General features: G+C 32.2%; 2 pseudogenes; both read right to left on the reverse strand.

Moving 5' to 3' along the window:
* Positions 1-2,713: 2,713 nt before the first annotated feature.
* Positions 2,714-3,628, reverse strand: LOC111464748 (annotated as a pseudogene).
* A 2,981-nt stretch (positions 3,629-6,609) lies between these two features.
* Positions 6,610-7,445, reverse strand: LOC111464749 (annotated as a pseudogene).
* Between the last annotated feature and the right edge of the window lie 3,630 nt (positions 7,446-11,075).

The raw sequence follows: 11,075 nt of genomic DNA on the forward strand, positions 1-11,075 counted from the left end.
TTTTTTTTTTTTTTTTTTTTTTTTTTTTTTTTTTTTTTTTTAATTTAAGGATATTAATGAAACATTTTGATAGATAAGGATAGTTTTGAAATTCTATTGAAAATTTAAGAGTATTTTAAAAAAAAAATAGAAAGAATTTTTATCTAAAACAAATGGTAAGAATATTTTTAATTTGAAAGTTTATGGGTATTTTTTAAACTTTTTCAAATGTTGAATGGTATTATTGAAACTTTTGAAACTTTGATTATTTTTTAGACAGACAGCAAAGTTCAATGGTATTTTTTAATAAGAGATCCAAGAACATGATGTACGGACCTGAGATACAATTATGACACCACACAGACAAGATTTCATGTCATTTCTTAAAAAACCTAACACAAAAATACAACGAGGCACAAGTTATTTCTTCATTCTCATAGTTAGACGTGAAAAAGGAGAAAGAAGGAAGAAGGAAAAGAAAATTCTTAATTCCGGAAGCGTATCAAATACTCATTGACTGATATAAAAAAGCATGAGAATAACTTATTCTCACATCCCACCTTTGAAACCATGTACAAGTTTAAGGCTTTTATTTCCCTTTCTCATTTCTTTGTTCATTCCCATCTTTGTTCCTTTGGTCTAAACGACCCATTAAATACAAAATTAAAGTTATAGTTAGTCAATCATAATACTTGAAGTACTAGTTTTTAAACTCTTTTAAATGGAGGTAAAGAAAGCATTAGAATAATTTATTCTTAGGTTGCTCTTCAACATGTGTTGGATATGTATTAAACACTTGTTAGTACAATGAATATGTTAGAGACATTTACAATCCAACATTTTGTATACACATGTCCCTCCTAATGTGAGCTTGTAGTTTGGAATTACTTAGATAGAGAATATGTTTCACTTAAAATTCACTAAAAAAAATTATCTTGAAAAAATTAAAGAAAATTTAAATTAAAACACGACACAAATCACATTAGCTCGACTCTTTGGAAATGTAATATATATATATATATATAAACAAAATAAAAAATATTATAATTTTTAGATAGAATTTAAATGAACTCAATCCAGACTTCTACCCACAATTTTAATTATTATTTGTATACAACTATTTAAATTATTATTTGTATATAACTATTATTATTATTTGTATACAACTATTTTAATTATTATTTGTATATAACTATTATTATTATTTGTATACAACTATTTTAATTATTATTTGTATATAACTATTAATATGTAAGAAAAGTACACCTACAAAATGTTTTTACTATTAGTAATACACTAGTTTCGGTTATTTGACTAAAACAATGCAACCATCATCCCAATTAAAGAATATGATTCCAAACTATCTCCTAATAGAGGAATGCTCAATTAGTCTTTGTTGTAAGATTCGGCTATATCAATTTGAGTAGCGTTCAACCACAACTATAAATATCGAACTCCAAAATATTCATGATCAAAGTAAGTTTGTTGAAGCTATCTATCAAAGGTGTTTCAAAATGAATGGTTTAGAAGAGTTCCCTTCAAATCTAGTTCCAATTAAGGATGTCAACGACGAACAAGTGCAAAGAGCTGGAAGGTTTGCAGTGGACAGACATAACAAGAATACTGGACATCATTTCATTTACAAGGGTGTGGTGAACGGTGTGTACAATCCCATTATAGGCGGGGATCTCAAATATTTTATTATTGTGATAGAAGCTATAAATGACGATGGTTTTCGTTGGTCATATATTGCAAAGGTGGTATGGTTTCCTTTCATGCCGAGGAAATTCTATAAGCTCTCATCTTTTGAAGAAGTCATCGAATTTCCTGTCCCCAATTAGGAGTATAACTACTTGGACTGCTATCTTTACTTACAATAAGCCCTCTCTCTACCTGTGTTTGTGGGGTATTACTCTCTTCTACTTATAAAAATGGCATAGCCATAATAAAATAATTATCCTTACATGGGTATTTCTTTCTCTCTTTTTATTTCTTTCTTTCTCTCTTTTTATTACCTCATTATCTCGGTATCAACTAACTTGTTGTGTAAAATTAAACTAATAAAATAATTTAAAAAAAAAAAACAGAAAAGAAAATTCTTAACCAGGTAAGATAATTTGTATGATCATAAATATGAAAAAAAAAATTGTAAACATATTACAAAAGTTTCTTCTCTTTTCATTAATAGTGTTTTCATTTTTATTTTATATCATATAAAACAAATATTTAATTCACAAAATTTAAATTATCTTCTATATTATACCATAAACATTTTTTTTTATTTCAAATTTTATTTTAATCATTTAATTCCAACAATATAATAATTTTGTTTTATTGCATCTTATCTTTTAGTTTGACACATTTTCAAACATGTACGAACCTGAATTTTGAGTCGGGTGAGTATTAAGAATCATAATCGATAGTATTTTGCAAGTAGCTTCGAATATTCAAGAGGTCGAATGTTGAATTTCCTTAAAAGAGTAACCAAATAACTCCATGATTATTGTTGAATTTTTAAAGAATGCACAAAAAATTTCATTTATAAATAAATAAAATCATTAGTCCCATATAAAACCATGATCATACAATTGCATCTCTTCTTCCCACCTTTCTCACTAAAACCCACCTCAAAATTGATCATCTTTCCTAGAGATTACAAATTAAGATGCCTTCCTATATTACTCAAAGGAGCAAAGTTGAATGTCCAAAAGTGAACTTTTAAGGACAAACAAAGCTATATTTGAGCCAGAAGAATCATGTTCCACGTGTCCAGGATGCCAGTGAAGCACCAATGCAAGAACTCACTACCATCCGAAGTTCCCTTGATACTGTAGGGGGGATATGTGAGCTTGAGAAAGAGTAGTTATTCCAAACTTTCTTACTCGTGTGCCTCTTACAAAAATTTCAACAACTGGATCACTTGATCTATTCTACTCTACTTTGCTTCCTCTTGATAACAATGTGGTAACGACCCAACTACCTCCATTATTCCATTCCCTATTGCGGAAAGAATGAGAAGACATGGTCCTGAGAAAAAAAAAAAACAGAGTCGAGGATGAGAGGAGAGTTGCGAATCCAATCATTGTTCAATACTTTAGCTGTATCAATTTCTTTTAAGTTACCGAGTTCACTACAAATTTTATCTTTGTACATTACCCACATATTTTCTCTTAATTTTGCTCTTGCTCCAGTGATGTTTTGTATTAAGAACCTAACACACCAAATAGATGGAGAAATTTTCTCAGAAATACTGGCAAACGGTCAAGATGTATGACTACATCAGTGGTTGGGTGACATGTACAATAGCAATAACTCGCTGAGGCTTGATGACTAGTAGTATAAAATAGTAGTATTGGTACTCGAGAAACAATGTGCCCATCCATCTTGACAAATAGCGCTCTTAGCTTTGACAATACGACATTCCTTTCCCATGTCTTCAATGTATGGACTCTCTTCCCCATGTAGTCTTACACATCAAAGATTGAAAATGCTTCCTTCCTAATGAATCGCTAATAAATGCAAAGGTTTTGTCCTAACCTAACGTTTTATAAACAAATCTTACTCCTATCATTACATAACGTTTATCGCATCTTTCTCGTATCCTATCTCAAACTTATCATATAATACATCGTACCGTAAGTATTATCATACAGTTAACATATCATAACATTACACATCATATAATAATCATATCGATTCATAAACAATTCACACATATCAATATATATGACAAGTACAGAACCATAGGGCACGTGTCAACATCAAATATAACCATGTCGATAGTAGAGTCACTTACTTGGTTGGCCTTAGCCAAAGTTTTTATCTAATTCCGAACCGGCTTGCCTTCGTCCCTTGAATTCTTTTCCACATATGCAGAGGTGCTTCAACCGTGATGGCCTATTCTTAAAGAAAATTCTTCCTTCACTACTCAGAACTCATGGAATATTTCTACAGTGCTGTCATAACCATGTTCTCGGAGTAAGGAAGATTGCGAAGCAAGGTCTCGTCGATGTCGAAGACCCAGATATCGTTTCTTGATTGCCAACCAATTTCATACTCTAGGCAAAAATCTAAGCCTCTGTTGATGAAATTCCCATTTCAAGTTGATAGGCTCTACCCGTTAATATTCTTTCACAATCTAGGAGTGTTTTCTCATTAATACCCTTTATTTTTATAAAAAAAAAATCAAAAAAGTTTTTACGGTCAATATATGGACAAAACCATTCATTGACACCTCCTATATTATTTCATATTTTAATGTTACTCTTGAATAGTATTTTTGAAATCTATTGACACCTCTTACATTATTTTTGAAGTTTTTATTTATTTATTTTATTTATTAATTTAAGGGATATGGATGTAGTTTTGAAATCTTACGAAAATTTAAGAGTATTTAAAAAATAATAATTAAAAAAAGTTGGTATAAAAAACTAGTTGTAAAAATATTTTTAGATTTGAAAGTATATAGGTGTTTTTTTTAGACTTTTTTCTGTTTAATGGTATTATTCAAACTTTAGGATTATCTTTTGGACAGAGTGCACAGTTAAATGATATGTTAATTAAGAGATCCAAGAACATGATATATGGACATGAAATACAATTATGACATCACACGGACAAGATTTCATGCCAATTTTTAAAAAACTTACGACAAAACATAAGTTATTTTTTCTTCGTTTATTTCTCCTTCATAATTTCTTCATTCTCATATTTAACTTTTCTTTTATAAATAAAAAAAAAATTAAACGTGAAAAAGGAAAAATGAGAAAAAAAAATCCTTAGAATTCCATAAGTGTATCAAATACTCTTTAACTGATATAAAGAAAGCATGAGAATAAAGTTTAAGGCTTTTATTTCCCTTTTTCATTTCTTTGTTCATTCCCATCTTTGTACTTTTGGTCTAAACGACCCATTAAATGACAAAATTAAAGTTGTAGTTAGTCAATCATAATATTTGATGTGCAAGATTTCAAACTATTTTGAATGTGTGTGAAGAAAGCATCGGAATAACTTTTCACATGTCGCTCTTCTACATGTGTTGGATATGTATTAAAGACTTGTTAGTAATAGGTATGTTAGATATTTAGAATCCAACATTTCGTATAGACATGTCCCTCTTAATGTGAAGCTTGTAGTTTGAAATTACTTAGGCAAAAAATATGTTTCACTTAAAATTTACTAATAGAGAATAATCAATACTGTACCATATTGGAGAGAGAATAGTTTTTTTTTTTTTTTTTTATCATTGAAAATTCAAAGAAAATTAAAATTAAAATATGACACAAATGACATTTGCTTGACTCTTTGTTTTGTTCCTGCCAATGTAAAAAAATGGAATCTTATATTTTTTAGATACAATTTAAGATTACCAGCCAAATTTCTATTCACATATTTAATTATTATTTGTATATAACTATTAATATGTAAGAAAAATACACAATACAAAGTGTTTGTATTATTGGTAATATATTAGTCTCAATTGTTTGACTAAAACAATGTAACCATCATCCCGATTAAAGAATATGATTCCAAGCTATCTCCTAATAGAGGAATGCTCAATTAGTCTTTGTTGTAAGATTCGGCTATATCAATTTGAGTAGCGCTCAACCACAACTATAAATATCGAACTCCAAAATATTTATGAGCAAAGTAAGTTTGTTGAAGCTATCTATGAAACGTGTTTCAAAATGAGTGGTAAAGAGTTCCTTTCAAATCTAGTTCCAATTAAGGATGTCAATGAAAAAGTAGTGCAAAATAGTTGGAAGGTTTGCGGTTGATAAGCATAATAGCAGTGGTGGACATCATTTCGTTTACAAGGGTGTAGTGAACGGTCTGTATGGTCCCATTATAGAATGGGGTCCCAACTATTTTATTCTTGTGATAGAAGCTATAGATGACCATGGTTTTCATGGGTCATATATTGCAAAGGTGGTGTGGCATCCTTTATTGTCGAAGGAATTCTATAAGCTCTGTTCTTTTGAAGAAGTCATCGAATTCCCTATTCCCAATTAGGAGTATAACTACTAGACTGCTATCTTTACCTACAATAAGCCCTCTCTCTACATGTGTTTGTGGGGCATTACTCTCTTCTATCTATAAAAATGGCATAGCCATAATGAAATAATTATCCTTATATCAGTATTTCTTTCTCTCTTTTCATTTAATACCTCATTATCTCTCTATCAACTAACTATTTATAGATAAAATTGTTCTTAAAAAATTAACTATGGAAATTATTCATCATTCTAATCAGCATCTTGTCTTTTGATTTGACACATTTTCAAATATGAACTAACCTAAATTTTAAGTCGGGTGAGTATTGCGAGTCATAATCGATAGTACTTTGCACGTAGCTACAAACGTTTAAAAGATCGAATGTTGAATTTCTTTAGAAGTGGAACCAAATAACCCGATGATTATTGTTGAATTTTCAAAGAATGCACCAAAAATTTCATTTATAAATAAACGGAACCATTAGTTGATATAAAACATTGATTATACAATTGCACCTCTTCTTCCTACCACTCCCACAAACACCCACCTCAAAGTCACCTCAAATTAAGATGCCTTCTTGGATTGCTCAAGGGAGCAAAGTTGAATGTCCAAAGTGGACTTTTGGGACAGATAAAGTTACATTTGAGCAAGAAGAATCATGTTCCACGTGTTTGGGATGCCAGTTAGACACCAATGCAAGAAATCACTACCATCCGAAGTTCCTTTGATACTGTAGGGAGATCTGTGAGCATCATCTCTCAGATGGGAAAGAGTCGTCATTCCCAACTTTCATACTCGTGTGTCTTCTACAACACTCTCAAGAACTGGATCACTTGATCTATTATGCTCTACTTTGCTTCTACTTTGCTTCCTCTTGATAATGGTGCGGTATTGACACAGCTACCTCCATTATTCCATTCCCCATTGCAGTAACGATTAGGAGACATGGTCCTGAAAAAAAAACCTTGAGTCCGAGGATGAGAAGAGTGTTGCGAATCCAACAATTGGACAATACTTTAGTAGTGCCAATTTCTTTTAAGTTACCGAGTTCACTACAGATTTTATCTCTATAAATCACCCACCTATTTTCTCTGAATTTTGCTATGTTCCAGTGATGTCTTGTATTAAGAACCAACACATCAAACAGATGGAGAAATTTTCTCATAAATGCTAGCGAACGGTCAAGATGCATGGCTGCATCAGTGGCTGAGTCTGACATGTTGAATGACAATAACTCGCTGAGGCTTGATGACCTAGTATAAAAGAGTAGTATTGGTACTTGAGAAACAATATGTCCATCCATCTTGACAAACAGTGCTCTTAGCTTTGACAATATAGTATTCCTTTCCTATGTCTTCAATGTCAGGACTCGCTTCGCCCAATAGTCTTATACATCAAAGATTGCAATGCTTCTTTCGTAATGAATCGCTATTAAATGCAACAGTTTTGTCCTCCATTCTAAAAAAAACATATTCAAATCATTCAAAGAGAGTCAGAATAGTCAAAAGTAACCTAACTAAATCAAAATCCATTAAATAGAATACCAATTCATAGATTAGTTGAGGAGAATAAGATAAGTTATATAACTATACTCTCATAATCCAGGGTAGGGTGAGACTTATTTGGTTGCATATTTTAAAACCTGTTCCTAAATGAAAACAAGACAGTTGTACATTCATCTTCTTTTAGCATTTCTAGTTCTTTTCATTTGAAAACTATCATCCCAAAAATTTCAATAAATTGACCCACAAATCTCTTTGGAGGTAGACATCTACTGTAAATCTGCTAGGACATTTTTTTTTATTTTTTTTTCTTTGTTGCATGAACTACTAACTGATTTTGTTTTATTTATTTATTTTTAATTACTGTTATTATTATTTATTTATTTTTTAATTATTATTTTTTAAAATTTAAGTTTAGTTTTATTCTTATTTTTCAACTACTATCCACTGATATTCATTTCCACCCTCAAACTTTTCAGCACTTTGCACTTATTGGTGATTGACATCTTTGATTGGAATTAGATCGGGGAACGAAACACTTCTCCACAACTCATTCTAACACCTTTAATAGATAGTTCCAATAGACCTACTTTACTCATGAATACTTAGGAGTTTGATATTTATAGTTGTGATTGAATGTTACTCAAATAGATATATCTGAATTTTACCACAAAGACGAATGGAGCCTCCCACCATTAAGAGATAGCTTCAAATCAAATTCTTTAGTTTGGATAATGGTCGCATTGTTTTAGCCAACCAATCTAGACTCGTGTATTAATAATAGTACGTATATTTTCTTACTTATTAATAATTGAATACAATTAAGGTTAATTAAAATTAGTCTTCTAAACTTCGTAATCTAAAATTAGTTTAAAAATACATATACATATGTTCACAATAGAGAAATGGATAAAAATATGATTATTCTCAATTTAGGTTGAAAATACATGTACATATATATTATATATGTTCACAACAGAAAATTCCCTTATTTTTTAAAGATAAAAATATGATTATTCTATTTTAAATATTATATGTATTGATTCTTCTAATTTTAATATTTTAGTATTCTTTTAGGTAAAAAAATGTAGATTTAGATAGGTAAAAGATATAATTAATTTTTCTAAATTAAATATATTGTTTTATTTTTAAAAAAAAATTACGTTTCTATACATATGACATTATCGTATAGTTTTATCAATCTATCATACCCATAACGTTTTCTATACATAATCTTGTCGTATTATTTTATTAATCTATCATGACCATATCATTTTGATACATAACCTAACCATAACGTTTTATGAACAAATCTTAGTCTTATCGTTACATAATGTTTATCGTATCATTCTCGTATCCTATCTCAAACTTATCATATAATACATCGTACCGTAAGTGTTATCATACAATTCACATATCATAACATATACACATCATGTCATAATCATATCGATTCATAAACAATGAACACATATCAATATATATGATACATGCAGAACTATGGGGCACGTGTCAACATCAAATATAACCAGGCCGGTAGTAAAGTTACTTACTTCGTTGGCCTTAGCCAAAGTTTTTATTTAATCCCGAACCGGCTTGCCTTCGTCCCTTGAATTCTTTTCCACATATACTGAGATGCTTCAACTGTGACGGCCTCTTCTTAAAGACAATCCTTTCTTCACTAATCAAAACTCATGGATAATTTCTACAGTGCTGCCATAACCATGGTCTCAGTAGTAAGGAAGATTGCAAAGCAAGGTGTCACCGATGTCGAAGACCCGGATATCGTTTCCATCGCCAACCAATTTCACACTCTGGGTAAGAGTCTAAGCCTCCATTGATGCAATTTCCATTTCAAGTTGATAGGCTCTACACGTTAAGTACTCTTTCACATATTAAGTACAATCTTTCAGAATTGTTTTCCACGTATTCAGATTGTTAGCCTCCACATTAAATCTCCATTATCACAACTCAATTTCATTTCTCCATCCAATTCCTTCAATTCCTTCGACTTGGGAAATTTAAAATATGTGGCCCGAGATGAGAATCTAAATTTTCCCGACCCAAGGCTATTAGAAAAAATGCTTTAAAAAAGTTCATTAATACTTTGCCTTCAAATCTTCTTCCAATTAAGGATGTCTGACGAAGTGGAAAGAGCCGAAAGGTTTGTTGTGGAAGAGCATAATAGTATTGGTGGACACATTTTATTTACAAGCATGTGGTGAACGTGTTAGGCTATGGAGCCTGATACTTATTTATAGCTTGGTCAACGGTTATATCCGGTAAAGCTATATTTGGTAAGCTATATATAGTAAAGCTATATATGGTAAAGCTATATCCGGTAAAGCTATATATGGTAAATAGTTATATATAGTAGATGGCTAAATCTAGTAAAGCTATATATAGTAAACTATACCATATATATATCTGGTCCGGTAGAGCTTTGAAAATGTACTTTTCTTTTCTCTGTAATTCTCTCTGTACATACGTGAAGTCATCAATACAAAAAATCCTTTTAGCCAGAGTTCTCCTTGCAACTTCTCTCTATCCTTCTCTTTGTGTTCATCTAGATCGAGCGTGTGCGTTGTTGTGCGATCCTAACAACTGGTATCGATCCTAACAACTGGTATCAGAGCCAGAGCGAGACAGAAGTCAGAGCCAGAGCCAGACGGGAGCCAGAGCTAGACGGAAGCCAGAGCCAGGCAGAAGCCAGAGCCAGGCAGAAGTCAGAGCCAGGCAAAAGTCAGAGCCAGGCGGAAATCAGAGCCAGGCCGAAGTCAGAGCCAGAGCCAGACGGAAGTCAGAGCCAGGAGCCAGGCAGAAGTCAGAGCTAGGCGAAATTCACCACGATCTGTGAAGATGGAAAGTTCAAAGATTGGAATTGAGAAGTTCGATGGATCCGATTTCGGTTTCTGGAAGATGCAGATTGAAGATTATCTGTACCAGAAAGATCTTCACGAACCTCTGTTGGGGGTGAAGCCGGATACCATGACCACGGAACAGTGGAAGCTCAAGGATCGACAAGCCTTAGGGATGATCCGGTTGACGCTATCCAGAAACGTGGCGTTTAACATCATCAAGGAGAAGACAACGTCAGATCTGATGAAGGCGCTGTCAAATATGTATGAAAAACCGTCGGCTATGAACAAGGTGTATTTGATGCGTAGATTGTTCAATCTACAGATGTCTGAAGGTGGACGTGTTGCGGATCATATAAATGAATTCAATATGATCATAAGTCAACTGGGTTCGGTGGAAATTAATTTCGAAGATGAAATTAAAGCGTTGATTTTGATGTCATCCTTACCCGAGTCATGGGATACTGTTGTTGCCGCAATCAGCAGTTCCCGAGGATCTGATAAACTGAAGTTTGATGAAATTCGAGATGTAGTTCTCAGCGAAAGTATTCGCAAACGGGAAACTGGAGATTCATCAGGCAATGCTCTCAGTGTTGATCGAAGGGGAAGAAGCAAATCAAAGAACCGGGGAAAATCTCCAAACAAACCCAACGTAACGTGTTGGAGCTGTGGGGGAAAAGGACACTTTCGGACAGATTGTACAAGGCTAAAGAAGAAGCAGAATCATAAATCTGAAGATGAT

Source organism: Cucurbita moschata, unplaced genomic scaffold (assembly GCF_002738365.1).
Source record: "Cucurbita moschata cultivar Rifu unplaced genomic scaffold, Cmos_1.0 Cmo_Scf00031, whole genome shotgun sequence".
NCBI lineage: Eukaryota > Viridiplantae > Streptophyta > Magnoliopsida > Cucurbitales > Cucurbitaceae > Cucurbita > Cucurbita moschata.